The following is a 16,324-nucleotide window of genomic DNA, read 5'->3' as shown; positions in this document are numbered from 1 at the left end:
CCTGTATGTTGTGGTCTTTAAGGTGCCCATCTAATAGTTTTTTGAAACTATCGATGCTCCCTGCTGATACCACTGCTTGTGGAAGCGAATTCCATATCCTTACTGCTCTGACAGTGAAGAACCCCTTACGTATTTTAAGGTTAAACCGTTTTTCCTTTAGTTTTAGTGAGTGGCCATGTGTCTTATTGTATTCTCTTTCTCTAAAAAGTTTGTTCCTTATGCTAGGGTCCTCACCAGTAGAGACAGACGAACATCGGCCGGGGCAGTTCGCGAATGTCAGCCGCAAATTTTCTCAAAAGTTTACGAAACGGAAGTTTGCGGCGGGCCCCATTGACTTTAATGGAAGGCGAACTTTAAAAACCTTTAGGTCATATTTGCAGCCACAAAAGACGTACTAGCTGTGCACAAATAGTCCCAGCACATGGACAATGTCATAACAGAAGTATTGCAATTGGATTAGTTGCCCTAATTTTTATTTTTTTTTAAAAGCAAAAAAATATTTTCTTTTTTTTCATAAATCAGCCAGAACGGACAGAAGCCGGTAAATACATGTCTAATACATATAGGGTCCATTCACACATCTGTAAAATGGGTCCGCATCCATTCCACAATTTGGCGGAACCTTTACAGACCCATTGATTTTCAATTCCAGTCTGAAAAATTAGGCATTCACAAGATAAAGAAGTAAGTGTCGGCCATTCCAGGCCCCAAAAATTAGCCCACATGCGTTTACCTGACAGCTAAGAACGTAGTATTCTGTGGATGAAGGTACATTAGGCATTCACAGGATACAGAAGTAAGTGTCGGCCAGTATTGGCCCCAAAAATTAGCCCACATGGGTTTACCTGACAGCTAAGAAGGTTGTATTCTGTGGCTGAAGGTACATTAGGCATTCACAGGATACAGAAGTAAGTGTCGGCCAGTATAGGCCCCAAAAATTAGCCCACATGGGTTTACCTGACAGCTAAGAACGTAGTATTCTGTGGCTGGAGGTACATTAGGCATTCACAGGATACAGAAGTAAGTGTCGGCCAGTATTGGCCCCAAAAATTAGCCCACATGGGTTTACCTGACAGCTTAGAACAAAGTATTCTGTGGCTGTAGGTACATTCGGCATTCACAGGATACAGAAGTGAGTGTCGGCCTGTATAGGCCCCAAAAATTAGCCCACATGGGTTTACCTGACAGCTAGGAACGTAGTATTCTGTGGCTGGAGGTACATTAGGCATTCACAGGATACAGAAGTAAGTGTCGACCAGTATAGGCCCCAAAAATTAGCCCACATGTGTTTACCTGACAGCTAAGAACGTAGTATTTGGTGGCTGGAGGTACATTAGGCATTCACAGGATGAAGAAGTAAGTGTCAGCCTGTATAGGACCCAAAAATTAGCCCGCAAGGGTTTACCTGACCGCTAAGAACGTAGTATTTGGTGGCTGGAGGTACATTAGGCATTTAGGGGTAACAGAAGTAAGTGTCGGCCATTCCAGGCCCCAAAAATTAGCCCACATGGGCATGGGCATCCGCAGAACATTTTTCAGGGGGGGGCATCATTTTAAGGTCACCTGTGCTCCGCCCCTTTTTGACAATGTCATGAAGGGGAGGGGCTTAGTCATTATCAAATAAAGCGCAGGCATGCAAAGGTTTAAGAAACCTGATGCAAAAGCTTAATAGAAGGATCAATCTGCCATTGTCTGATTAGCAATTTCTAATCTTTTTTTTGTTTTACACTATTGAATGCACCACATTATTTATATACACATGATCAAGGCACTACAACTGAATTATAAAAAAGACACATGTAGAATCTGCATTTGGTGTCACTCACTATAATATTATATAACAGGCAGCAGGCCAGCAATAGATGTAGTATGTCACAACATGGATGGATGTCAGTATTTAAATGTCATCAGTGGCGTAGCGTGGGTTGTCGGCGCCCAGGGCAAGGCAAATGATATGCGCCCCCTAACCCGTGGACCTTTAGCTCTGGTCAGGTGATCCCCTGTGCCAGTTAGCGGTGGCTGCACGGGAGAGGAGAGAGTGCTTGACAAAGGCCTGCAAAGCCTGGAGCGGGGACATCATCCATAGGTTCCCATGTCCCATCTGTTGTTGGCGGTTGTATGGTCACATACCTCGGAACCCCTAAACCTTGGGTGTTCCATTATGCAAATCTTGACCAGCCATTGTTATAGAATGCCCGCCCTCTCCATCCTACTTGTAAGGGAAGCCATACATTAAAGTTATGAACCAATAACAACCATTGGAGCCTGACCATATCCTCTGACTGGTCTAGATCTGTATATGATAGAGCTCTTGGGGGGAATTTTCCACCAGGTAGGTAAGTGGAATGCAGTACCTACAGAGCCTCTTTTTATGCCCTGAGATAGTTTGGAAGGCTTAAAAAGTTCAGTTTTTTCACTTTACGCTATATATGACTATGAAACAGGAAGGAGAGGGGGGCAGAGGAAGGGGAGTAGAGAGGATGGGGAAGGGGAAAGAGGGGAGGGAGAACAGGGTGGGGGGGAAGAGGACAGAGAGAGGGAGAGTGGACAGGGGGGGGGGGGGGTTAGAGAGAAGACAGGGGGGGGTTGAGAGAGGAGACAGAAGGAGAGGGTGAGAGAGGAGACAGAGGGGGGTGAGAGAGGAGATGGGGGGAGAGGAGATAGAGGGGGGGAGAGGAGATAGAGGGGAGGGGGTGAGAGAGGAGACAGAGGGGGGTGAGAGAGGAGACAGAGGGGGAGTGAGAGAGGAGACAGAGGGAGGAGAAGAGAATAGGGTGGAGGGGACGGGGGGAGAGGGGAAAGAGGGAGGGGGAGAGAGAGAGGGGGAGAAAGGACAAAGGGAGAAGGGGGAGAGATGACAGAGTGAGGAGGGAGGGAGAGATGACAGAGGGAGGGAGGGAGATATGACAGAGGGAGGGAGGGAGAGATGACAGAGGGAGGGAGGGAGGGAGAGATGACAGAGGTAGGGAGGGATGGCAGAGGGAGGGAGGGAGAGAGGACAGAGGGAGGGAGAGAAGACAGAGGGAGGGAGAGAGGACAGGGGGAGGGAGGGGAGAGAGGACAGAGGGGGGGAGAGAGGACAGAGGGGGGGGGGGGAGAGGACAGAGGGGGGGGAGAGAGGACAGAGGGGGGGGGGAGATGACAGAGGGGGGGAGAGATGACAGAGGGAGGGGGGGAGAGAGGACAGAGGGAGGGGGGAGAGAGGAAAGAGTGAGGGAGAGGGGAGAGAGAGAGGACAGAGGGAGAGGGGAGAGAGAGAGGACAGAGGGAGGGAGGGGGGAGAGAGGACAGAGGAAGGGAGGGGGAGAGAGGACAGAGGGAGGGGAAGAGAGGACAGAGGGAGGGGGGAGAGGACAGAGGGAGGGGGGGAGAGGACAGAGGGAGGGAGAGAGGACAGAGGGAGGGAGGGGAGAGAGGGAGGGAGGGGGAGAGAGAGAGAGAGGACAGAGGGGGGGAGAGAGGACAGAGGGGGGAGAGAGGACAGAGGGAGGGGGGAGAGAGGACAGAGGGAGGGGGAGAGAGGACAGAGGGAGGGAGGGGGAGAGAGAGAGAGGACAGAGGGGGGGGAGAGAGGACAGAGGGGGGAGAGATGACAGAGGGAGAGAGGGAGGGAGAGATGACAGAGGGAGGGGGGAGAGAGGACGGGGGGGAGAGGACGGGGGGGAGAGGATGGGGAGGAGAGGACAGAGGGGGGAGAAGGGAGGGAGAGAGGAGAGAGGACAGAGGGAGGGAGGGGGGAGAGAGGACAGAGGGAGGGAGGGGGAGAGAGGACAGAGGGAGGGGGGAAAGGACAGAGGGAGAGGGAAGGGAGAGAGGACAGAGGGAGGGAGAAGGGAGGGAGAGAGGACAGAGTGAGGGAGAGGGGAGGGAGAGAGGACAGAGGGAGAGAGGGGGGAGAGAGGACAGAGGGAGGGAGGGGGGAGAGAGGACAGAGGGGGGAGAGAGGACAGAGGGAGGGAGGGGTAGAGAGGACAGAGGGAGGGAAGGGGAAAAGGGGAAAAGCTACGGGTGTTCGTAGCGCAACGCGTCAGGGACAAGCCGTATTGACGTCACTTCCGGTCTTCGGCCGAGACCGGAAGCTTCGGATCTCACCGCATCGGCGGTTGTATTGGAGACTGTCTGCACTGTATGTTCTGCTTTGATGTAAGTAGTTTGCAACTTTGATTAAATAAAGTATACCCTTCGTACTACACCATGAGAGCCTCTCTTGTTTAAGCACTAGACACAGGGATTAAGAGATACTTGCATGGACCGACCCCATACCACTTAACCCAAAACATCTGGAGGATAATAAGCATATGCCGGAAGACTGAGAGGAGCTTTGGATAATTATACCTAACGCTCTCTTTGAGTGTTGTGGAGATGAGCAGCCACTGCACTCAGTGTTGGATTGCGAGCTCACCGGGACACACTCACTTTGCTGTGTTTAAACTTCACCTGCAGATTACACTGGAAGATATCACTATATTTTGTGGCACCTTGCACTTTAATCACTGCATCGGACTGATATTATTTTAAGAGTTATTTGTGGACCTTTTATGCACTTTGAGTTTGGCACTGTCGCACTTTTGGAGTCCGTTTTGTGACACCCTATAATTGTTTTACATTAATATAATCACCTTATGCTGTTATTTGCACATTTATATATTGTTTATTGTTATTCATCACTTGTATAAGTAGAAACGATTCACTATTATTAAGTTATTTGTCTTTCACCACAAAGTCACCTTTGATTATATAGGAGCACTTAAATTAGGATGTGTGTTATTTTGCCCTGTTTCAGCGCGCTCAGCAGATTGGCACCGTTGTCGCACACCACTTTACCAACTGTCAAATTTAGCGGTGTCAGCCACTGATCTGCCTGTGAACGCAAAGCTGGAAGGAGTGCAGGACCAGTGTGGCTCTTGGCTTCCAGGCACAACAGACGCAGCACAGCATGGCAATGTCTCACCTGGCATGTGGAATAGGTTCTGGGGATCTTGGGCGGCACAGCGGAAGAGACGGTAGCAGCGGAAAAGGAGGAGTCAGCCGAGGAGGAGAGGGAGGATGGAGGAAGAGGAGGAGAAGAAGAGGCAGGCCTGCATGCAATCCGTGGCAGTACAACTAAATCTACATGGGTGCCACGGGTTATATGCTTTACGGCCGTCAGAAGGTTCACCCAGTGGGCAGTAAAAGTGATATACCTTCCCTGCCCGTGTTTGCTAGACCATGTGTCTGTGGTCAGATATATCTTGGCACCAACACTGTGTGCCAGAGATATATACACTTGAACATGGCCATACAGCTCTGGAATGCCCTTCTGCAAGAAATATTTCCTGCCTGGGACCTTCCATTGTGGTGTTCCAATGGCCACAAATTTACGAAAGGCCTCCAAGTCCACCAGTTGATATGGCAGTAGTTGGCGGGCTATCAGTTCCGACAAGCCAGCAGTCAAACATTGGGCAAGAGGGTTATCCGGCATCATCATTTTTTTACACTCCAACATTTGGGCCACAGAAGCCTGCCTTTTTCCAGAACAACGTGACAACGGCTTTATGGAAGGTGGAGTGGAGGACAATTGTGAGGAGAGAGGAGAAGGAGAAAGAGAAGAGGCTGGATGGTGAGAGCCTGGAGTGTGGCTTTGTGGGTTCTGACGGTGTTTCTCCCACTGGGCTCGGTGATGGGTGTTCAGGTGCCTTCTTAAGGCGGTTGTCCCTAGGTAAGTGTTGGGCTTACCGCGACTTATGCGTTGACTGCAAAGGCTGCAGATGGCAACACTGTTGTCAGCAACGGACACATTATAAAAAGTCCACACTGCGGAGCCATGTGCCGGCATCCTGGGAGCGCCAGATGACACTGTACATGGTTGATGGCTCGCTCCTGATACATTTGCAGTTTGTTTTGTACCTCTTGTGCAATGCAAGTTCTGCCTGCCTCTCCTCCCTATCTGCCAGTCCGTCTCTCCCTCTGAACTCCCCTCCTCTTCCTCTCTTGTGGTCACCCACGTGACGTCCATAGACACATCAACATCCACGTCACCTTTCCCACCACTAACATTCGAGATCTCCGAGTAGGCAGCAACAGCGGGGACCAACCTCCTTGGGCTGATCTGGGTACTGTCGTCAGACTGCTGAGTGGTGGCTGTTGCTACCTCCTTTTCCTGATCCGATGCCAACAATGGCTGCGCATCGCAAATGTCTTGTGATGGATCGGAAAATAATTCCAGTGACTCAAGTGGAGGGTATGTGGTGGCGGTGTTTGTTGTGGTGTCTTTGGGGGTGCACACAGCAGAGAGTGAAGAGGGTGCAGATATGGAGGATGGGGAGGGTGCAGAAGAGGAAGGCTGAGTGAGCCACTCAACCAAGTCTGGTGCGTCCTTTGACGTAATTGCACGCGGCTTTTGAAACTTCACACTTTGTCTCCAGCCTACTGCTCCTGGCCTACCCCTACCACCCCTGCGTAAGTATCTGCCTCTTCCTCTACCTGTCATGTTTTTAAATTACCCTGTGACAAAAGTCTCTAGAGAATCGCAGTATATCTGGAAAAAGGTATATAACACCCGCTTCAATCTGTGGTATTGGAGGGCCACAGTTTTATCACACCAGTTCTACAAATAATTGGCCAGTAACTGTTGTCACTGTGTGTAGCACAGTTAACACAGCAAAAGAGGCCAAATTTTTGCAGGACTAAAATACACTCTTAGAAAAGTATACTGTTAAATAACACCCCACTTCAATATGTGGTATTGGGGGGGCCACTGGTCTATCACACCAGTTGTTCCAAAAATTGGCCACTGAGTTTGGCACTGTGTGTATCAGACTTAACACAGCAAAAGAGGCAATATTGTTCCAGGACACAAATACACTTGTAAAAGTATACTCAGATAACACCCCACTTCAATATGTGGTATTGGGGGGGCACTGGTCTATCACACCAGTTGTTCAAAAAATTGGCCAGGGAGTTTGGCACTGTGTGTATCAGAGTTAACGCAGCAAAAGAGGCAATATCGTTGCAGGACACAAATACACTTATGAAAGTATACTCAGATAACACCCCGCTTCAATCTGTGGTATTGGGGGGGGGCACTTGTCTATTACACCAGTTGTTCCAAAAATTGGCCAGTGAGTTTGGCACTGTGTGTGTCAGTCTTAACACAGCAAAAGAGGCAATATTGTTGCAGGACACAAATACACTTGTAAAAGTATACTCAGATAACACCCCACTTCAATATGTGGAATTGGGGGGGGGGGGGGCACTGGTCTATCACACCAGTTATAATCCCCCCCCCCCTATATAGTGTACTGCACAGCAATACCAAAAAAATGGCAGCCCTTTAAATGACTTTTGTGGACATTAACAGAGCGATCTCTAACTGCCCCTAAAGCACAGACTGGATACCTGTCCCTAAACTCAAAAGAGACTGTAGTAGACCTATACCGAAATACCAGCCCTGAAAAGGACTTTTGTGGACATTAACAGAGTGATTTGTGTCACTGCTGCCGATCTCTAACTGCCCCTAAAGCACAGATGTTAACAGAGCTATTTGTGTCTGGCAATCTCTCCTTCATGAACGCAGCAGACCTTTCCCTACGCTGACAAAAAGCAGAATGTGAAATGGCCGACAGCTCAGGTCTATTTATCGGGTAGGGGGCATGTCCATGTGCTGAAATGTTTCAATTGGCTGTCCTGTTCCACCTGACGGCTGTGTGATGGGTCAAAGTTCTCCCCAATGTAAACTAATATGGCCGCCGCGAACAACGCCATGTGTTTGCAAAATTGGCGGGTAGCGAACAAGCAAAATTTGCCGCAAACGACCGCCGGGCGAACTGCAACACCAGTACAGTATTTGTACATTGATATCATATCCCCCCCCTCAAACGTCTCTTCTCCAGAGAGAATAGGTTCAATGCTTGTAGTCTTTCTTCATAGCCGATGCCCTCCATTCCCCTAATTATTTTTGTTGCCCTTCTCTGGACTCTCTCCAGCTCCAGCACATCCTTCCTGAGGACTGGTGCCCAGAACTGGACAGCATACTCCAGATGTGGCCGGACCAGAGTATTGTTGAGAGGGAGAATAATCTCTTTATTTCTGGAGTGAATCCCCTTTTTTATGCATCCCAGTATTCTGTTGGCTTTGCTTGCAGCAGCTTGGCATTGCATGCCACTGCCAAGCCTGTTGTCTACCGGTACCCCCAGGTCCTTTTCCATCCTAGACTCACCCAGAGGTTCCCCCCCAGTGAGTAGCTTGCTTTCTGGTTTCTGGCACCCAAGTGCATTACTTTACATTTTTTTAACATTAAATCACATCTGCCATGTAGTTGCCCACCCCATTATTTTGTTCAGGTCCGCTTGTAAGGTTTCCACATCCTGCATAGAAGATATTGGCATGCTTAGTTTAGTATCATCCGCAAATACTGAGATTGTACTAGATATCCCCTCCTCTAGATCATTTATGAATAAATTAAACAGGATTGGTCCCAGGACAGAACCCTGGGGGACCCCACTTTCCACACCCACCCAATCCGAGTGCTCCCCATTAATAACCACCCTTTGCACTCTCCCTTGGAGCCAGTTCTCTATCCAGGTTCTCACCTTATGGTCCATACCTACCTTCCTTAGTTTGAACAGTAAGCGTTTGTGGGAAACAGTGTCAAAGGCCTTTGCAAGGTCCAGATACTCCACATCTACAGGTGTATAACTTGTATAACAGTGTAAATTTGCTGTCCCCTCAAAATAACTCAACACACAGCCATTAATGTCTAAACCGCTGGCAACAAAAGTGAGTACACCCCTAAGTGAACATGTCCAAATTGGGCCCAATTAGCTTGTTTCCCTCCCCGGTGCCATGTGATTCGTTACAAGGTCTCAGGTGTGAATGGGGAGCAGGTGTGTTAAAATTGGTGTTATCGCTTTCACTCTCTCATACTGGTCACTGGAAGATCAATATGGCACCTCATGGCAAAGAACTCTCTGAGGATATGAAAAAAAGAATTGTTGCTCTACATAAAGATGGCCTAGGCTATAAGAAGATTGCCAAGACCCTAAAACTGAGCTACAGCACAGTGGCCAAGACCATAGAGTGGTTTACCGGACAGGTTCCACTCAGAACAGGCCTTGCCATGGTCAACCAAAGTAGTTGAGTGTACATGCTCAGCATCATATCCAGAGGTTGTCTTTGGAAAATTGGTGTATGAGTGCTTCCAACATTGCTGCAGAGGTTGAAGGGGTGGGAGGTCAACCTTGCCATTGCATCAAATTGGTCTGCATGGCTGTCGTCCCAGAAGGAAGCCTCTTCAAAAGAGGATGCACAAGAAAGCCCACAAACAGTTTTCTGAAGACAAGCAGACTAAGGACATGGATTACTGGAACCATGTCCTGTGGTCTGATGAGACCAAGATAAACCTATTTGGTTCAGATGGTGTCAAGCGTGTATGACGGCAATCAGGTAAGGAGTACAAAGACAAGTGTGTCTTGCCTACAGTCAAGCATGGTGGTGGGGGTGTCATGGTCTGGGGCTGCATGAGTGCTGCCAGCACTGGGGAGTTACAGTTCATTGAGGGAACCATGAATATTGTGACATACTGAAGCAGAGCATGATCCCCTCCCTCCGGAGACTGGGCCGCAGGGCAGTATTCCAACATGATAACGACCCCAAACACACCTCCAAGACGACCACTGCCTTGCAAAGAAGCTGAGGGTAAAGGTGACTGACTGGCCAAGCATGTCTCCAGACCTAAACCCTATTGAGCATCTGTGGGGCATCCTAAAATGGAAGGTGGAGGAGTGCAAGGTCTCTAACATCCGCCAGCTCCGTGATGTTGTCATGGAGGAGTGGAAGAGGACTTCAGTGGCAACTGGTGAAGCTCTGGTGAACTCCATGCCCAAGAGGGTTAAGGCAGTGCTGGAAAATAATGGTGGCCACACAAAATATTGACTTTTTGGGCCCAATTTGGACATTTTCACTTAGGGGTGTATTCACTTTTGTTGCCAGCGGTTTAGACATTAATGGCTGTGTGTTGAGTTATTTTGAGGGAAACAGCAAATTTACACTGTTATACAAGCTGTACACTCACTACTTTACATTGTAGCAAAGTGTCATTTCTTCAGTGTTGTCCCTTGAAAATATATAATAAAATATTTACAAAAATGTGAGGGGTGTACTCACTTTTCTGAGATACTATATATATATATAATATATACATATATAAAATGTTTGGGGGTTCTAAGTAATTTTTTACATGTAGGAGAGGAATGTCAGGATTGGCCTGGACTGGGGTAGTTAAAGCAGGTTAGACAATTCACTAACATGTAGAGAACTACAAAAAGATGTTGTAGTGTTATACACAGGTATATTGTGTTATGCTTGTGACAATGCAACACTGCAACCATGTCATACCATCTTCGAGGAATGGTGTGCTAATGTTGCCATATTACTGGAATTTCAATATAGCTGTCTAGGTGGTAAGGTGAAAGTGGAAATTAACTTTAAAGTGAAGATTCCCTATGTTCTAGGGATAATTTAGAAATGTTAACTGTGCCTAAGCAGTACCCTGCAATATACCTTTCATGTGGAATTCCTCCCGGAAAATAGCAATGTACATATGCGAGGGTGCTTGGGCATTCCTGTCCATACAGCCTAAAAACCATATAGCTGCAGTGTGAGATCTTTGCCTGCATGCACACCTGAGCAGAACATATCCCTGGAGATTTTTAAACCTTTTCTGGGAAGTTTTAAAAGCATTTTGCAAGCTTTGGTAGACTGGTTTTTCAGAGGACAATGAAAGGAGGTTTGCAGACATTTGGGAGGTGATACCGCCTGTTTTTTATTTTTTTGGCTTTTTTCTTTTTTGTTTCTTTTTTTTTTTTTTTAACTGCTGAATGGCAGTTTTGCATTGCTCCATTCACTTACATTGGACACTTTGACAGGCAGTGCCCTCTATCAAACTCAGCATATAGCGTTAAAATTGCCACAACTCAATGTGTACTCATCCAAATGGTACCATGTCTGCTTGTAGTTAGGCAGTAAAAACACAGATCACCAGGGGTTTTTACTGCCCTCTGGTCACATGATAGGAGCCTTGCACTACTGCTGCCCATGTTTTCAGAGACTTAAGCTGGATACCTTCAACTATGTAGTGCAGGGGCCTGCCTGATTGTATACAAATTGAAAGTGTTTAGATTTGACCTTGTATTATATGGTTTTGGTAAATCTAAAGGAAAATCTAAAGACAATTGCTTAGTGTGTGTGGCTCGTTAATAAAACCACTGTTTACACTGACAGACACTACATAAACAACTTAACCAGCCCACAAAAATTCAACTCGCCTTCTCGCATTTTGCGAGTGAATTGATGAGCTGGGCGAGTAAGAACAGGGCTGTACTGTAGGGGGAATATGCAGCTGTGTGTGTGTTTCATAGCCCAGTGAGCAGCTCCCCCCCCCCCCTCCAGGAATGGGAGAGGCTGAATCTGCTCTGCTTTATCCCGCCCCTCTCTCTCTCTCTCCCTGTGCCTTCCCACACACACAGTGCAGTCCGTGCTGTGTGAATATGTGTGGGCGGGAAAGTTTAATTAGCAGCCAGCAGCTACATGAACATCTCTGACTGAGTGAGTATAAGATGACCGGACCTACTCCTCCCTACCCTCTCACCCCCCCCCCCCCCCCTCTGTCCCTGTCATCTTCCTCTCTGTCCCATGCTATATGTGCCTGTTCCATGACAGTGGGGAGGCATCTATTTCTGGGGAGTCTAAAATCCGGCTATATTACTCCAGGCACACTGGTGGTGGCAAGCAAGGGAGTTCCCTATAAACCTACATTACTTCAAGTTTAATGGACTTTTAATGGACTCTTATTGATTCTATTTTATTTTATTTATGCATTCATCCTATGCATTTACTTGTCTGTGAAGTTTATATCTATAATTGTTTGGTTTATTATATTTTCATTGTGGTACATCAGCACCCGTAGTGATTCAATTGAACCTATTGTATGAATGGTAAGAGGTTACCACCACTACTGAAATTTTAGTCAGAAAGACCTAGAGTTTTTTGATGAATTTCAATTCTACATATTAACTATTAAGTAGCAGCATTTGTGATATTGATTTATCTATATATTTTTTCTTTGACCTTTAAGCGCAGAGGATCACACAACAGTCTATAATTTATAGTCTATTTATAGTGGTATTTCTACACCATCTCTATCTCTCTCTGTCACCCTCTCTCTCTCTCTCTCCCTCTGTGTCACCCCCCTCTCTCCTTCTGTGTCACCCCCCTCTCTCCTTCCGTGTCACCCCCCTCTCCTTCCGTGTCACCCCCCTCTCTCCCTCCGTGTCACCCCCCTCTCTCCCTCCGTGTCACCCCCTCTCTCCCTCCGTGTCACCCCCCTCTCTCCTTCCGTGTCACTCCCCTTTCTCCCTCTGTGTCACCCCCCCTCTCTCTCTCCGTGTCACCCCCCCTCTCTCTCTCCGTGTCACCCACCCTCTCTCTCTGTGTGTCACCCACCCTCTCTCTCTGTGTGTCACCCACCCTCTCTCTCTCTGTGTCACCCACCCTCTCTCTCTCTGTGTCACCCACCCTCTCTCTCTCTGTGTCACCCCCCTCTCTCTGTGTCACCCCCCCTCTCTCTGTGTCACCCACCCTCTCTCTCTCTCTCTCTCTCTGTCACCCACCCTCTCTCTCTCTCTGTGTCACCCACCCTCTCTCTCTCTGTGTCACCCCCCTCTCACTGTGTCACCCCCCCTCTCTCTGTGTCATCCCCCTCTCTCTGTGTCACCCCCCCTCTCTCTGTGTCACCCCCCTCTCTCTGTGTCACCCCCCCTCTCTCTGTGTCAGCCCCCTCTCTCCCTCTCTCTGTGTCAGCCCCCTCTTTATCCCTGTTACCCCCTCTCTCTGTGTCAGCCCCCTCTCTCTGTGTCAGCCCCCTCTCTCTGTGTCGGGTCCCTCCTCTCTGTGTCGGCTCCCTCCTCTCTCTGTGTCGGCCCCCTCTCTCTGTGTCGGCCCCCTCTCTCTGTGTCGGCCACCTCTCTCTGTGTTGGCTCCCTCCTCTCTGTGTCAGCTCCCTCTCCCCCTCTCTCCGTGTCAGCCCCCTCTCTATCCCTGTTACCCCCTCTCTCTGTCAAACCCCCCACCCCCGTCTCTCTCTGTCAAACTCCCTCTCTCTCTGTTGAACCCTCTCTCGGTTGTTGTTGTTAATATTTATTTTTGTAACTTAATTCTGAATAAAACATTTAACAGTGTAATTTTAGGAGATATTTTACGAGGGCGTGTTTAGGGGCGGTGCAGGGTAGGGTTTGGGTGGAGCAACAAGTGGCGAGTAACTTTAAGGCCTGGCTAGTAGCTCAGGACTTAAAATTTTGAGCCCTGACTTAACTATAAGAGCCGGTTCACACTGAGGTGATCCGACTTTGGGGGGCGACCTGTGAAGTCGCGCGCACCTTTGTGCACCGCGACTTCGGCGCGACTTGCAGGGACTTCACATAATGGAAGTCTATGCAAGTCGCTCCCAGGTCGCCCCAAAGTAGTACAGGACCCTTTTTCTAAGTCGGAGCGACTTGAGTCGCTCCTATTAGAACGGGTCCTGTACTACTCAATGGACCGCGACCGACCGCGACTTGTCAGGCTGACAAGTCGCATGACAAGTCGCGCTAGTCTGAATGGGCTCTTAACACTACACCTAAATAATCCACACCATTTCAAATTAGCTGGTTCAGGGACAAGCATACATTACTAGTGATATATAAAGGTATCTTTGCAAACTCGAAGCACTGGATATAAACTATGACTTTCTCAGATGCATACAGTCATTTATATGGACACTAATATTACCTTATTTGGAAGCTTTCACACTTGGATTTTTTTCTGGTATACCAAGATTGCAAGTAGAGATCATAATTATCTGGGTACTGTAAAGTATATACTAATATTTTTATCCAAGTGATTATGTGTTGTACACAGTCATACCAATGCAAGTTGCATAAGTCTCTGTAGCAGTAATTTCTAACCATGAATTTAAAACTCCAAAAGGATGGTGTTTTTTTGTTTTTTTTTTTCAACCATTGTTTTTATGATAACTTCAATTAATACACAGTTAACTGATTTTTCATCTAAACAAATCAATGTCCTTTATTTTGAATATTAATTTGTCTTTTATGTTGGTTTTTTTCTGTAAGGGTATGTACAGACTTATAGGGGGGAATTAATTAAAGTGATAACAACACATTTCCGGTAGTAGGGTCTCATTACACGGTCTTCGCCTTATTTATAAAAGTTTTGCGCCAGTTTTGGTACCAGTACATGTGCGCCAGATTTAGGTAGTGGTTACTAATGCAACTTTTAAAATCTGTTGGTATAGCTGCGATACATTAAAAAATAATAAGTACCAGTTCGCAAATAAGCAAACTGGCAGTAATTAGGACAAACTTTGAATTGGTGTACAGAAAGACACCAGTGCCCAGAGTTGGGGATATGTGCTAGGAACCTGTCATTAATGTGGCAACTTCCCACATAGGGCTTGTAGTTGCCAGGACGCTGACAGCTGCTGGCTTTCTAGTGACCAGTGATGTATGCACTGGTGCGCAGTCATGTAGGAACAGGAAGGGGCCATCCCCAAACTGTTCCAACAAAGTTGGGAGCATGAAATTGTCTAAAATGTCTTGGTATGCTGATGCCCTCAGAGTTTCCTTCACTGGAACTAAGGGGCCAAGCCTAACCCCCGAAAAACAACCTCACACCATAATACCCCATCCACCAAATAATGAGGGGAGATTAAGGACAAAGCAAGGTCCATAAAGGCATGGATGAGCAAGTTTAGGGTGGAGGAACTTGACTGGCCTGCAGAGTCCTGACCTCAACCTGATATCACACCTTTGGGATGAATTAGAGCAAAGACTGTGAACCAGGCCTTCTCGTTCAATATAATTGTCTGACCTCACAAATACGCTTCTGGAAGAATGGTCAAACATTCCCAATCACACACTCCTAAACGTTGTGGACAGCTTTCCCTAAAGCTGTTATAGTTCAAAGGGTGGGCCAACTCAATTCTGAATCCTACAGACTAAGAGATAACATTAAAGTTCATGTGTGTGTAAAGGCAGGCATCCCAATACTTTTGGTAATATAGTGTATTTAATAATCAACCAGAATTTCTATAGCAGCCATAAAAAGCCCATTAAGAATTGGGCCTTTAGGGATATACTAGAGGAGTGATAAAAATACCTCTAACTATCAGTTTTTTCTTTGAAAATGGAGATGTTCCAATTTGTTGCAAAGTATTTTTTGCATAGAAATTAATTCTTCCCATTTCTCATTTACAAGAAGGAAAGACATACTGCAGATGTGATGCATTCTCTTTTACAGCAATAGACTATATTGTATCAGGGCATGCAACATTGTGCTTCGCATTTGCCTTTTTGGCCAGCTTAAATATTAACTACCATAATGAGATAAGGTATCTAGAGGCTGTATTTTTTTTAACCAGCATAGACTTAAACTGCAAGCATAGAACCCTAAAGTACAGTTACTTTGTAGCATTACTACTTGTCTGACAGAAAATGTAAAAGTATAGTACAAATATATTTTTAAAAATTAACACACATTGATAAAAAAAGATTTAAACTAAAGTGAAAGTCAAGTTATTTTTTATTTAGTAAAAATGCTTATTTTATTGAATTTGCCTTATTTTTTTTTTACCCTAATGCTTTGCAGCTAGCATTCTTGATACTTGAGGCACAAAATCTTGAGTATTTTTTATCTTTACAATACTTTGACTCTCCTTCAGCTAAAATGGGCGAAAAGAGCTCTGATGATGTCATGTTCATTTAACTTTAGTAAAACTGAGAGAGTGAACCACTTGAGAGTAAGGGGAAAAGAGTTCTGAAAGAGTTCTGTAGATTGCTTTGTTAGTTCAGAAATTTCAAATAAATGGCTCCACTAAACTTGTTGCTTGATCAAAGGTTCATTAATTGAACAGGATTCACTGCACAAGAGGTATCAAAAGCAACTGTGATACATTTGACATGCTAAATTCTTACGCATAAGAGCTTAGAGGTGGCAAGATAAAGACCTGTGTACAGTCTGGGCTTAGGATGCACAATTCAGAAAAACTTTTGAAATAGAATGGAAATGACACTGGCTTTCTGGGGTGGTCTACTGTCATTTAATAAAATCTTTAACTGTATTTGACAAAGAATATGTCATGGCATAAGACCACACTAGCTTTTCGCTCTTTATAATTTCCATTCTATCTATCGATGTCACTGAATAAATATGCAATGAAATCGTAAAGTGCATTTCTTGGCACTCCATGCTGAGTCATGGAGATTTGTTAGTATGCATTATACTGAAGTCA

This window comes from Pelophylax lessonae (genome assembly GCF_965119305.1).
Source record: "Pelophylax lessonae genome assembly, chromosome: 1".
NCBI classification, from domain to species: Eukaryota; Metazoa; Chordata; class Amphibia; order Anura; family Ranidae; genus Pelophylax; species Pelophylax lessonae.
This window is presented reverse-complemented; position numbering follows the sequence as displayed.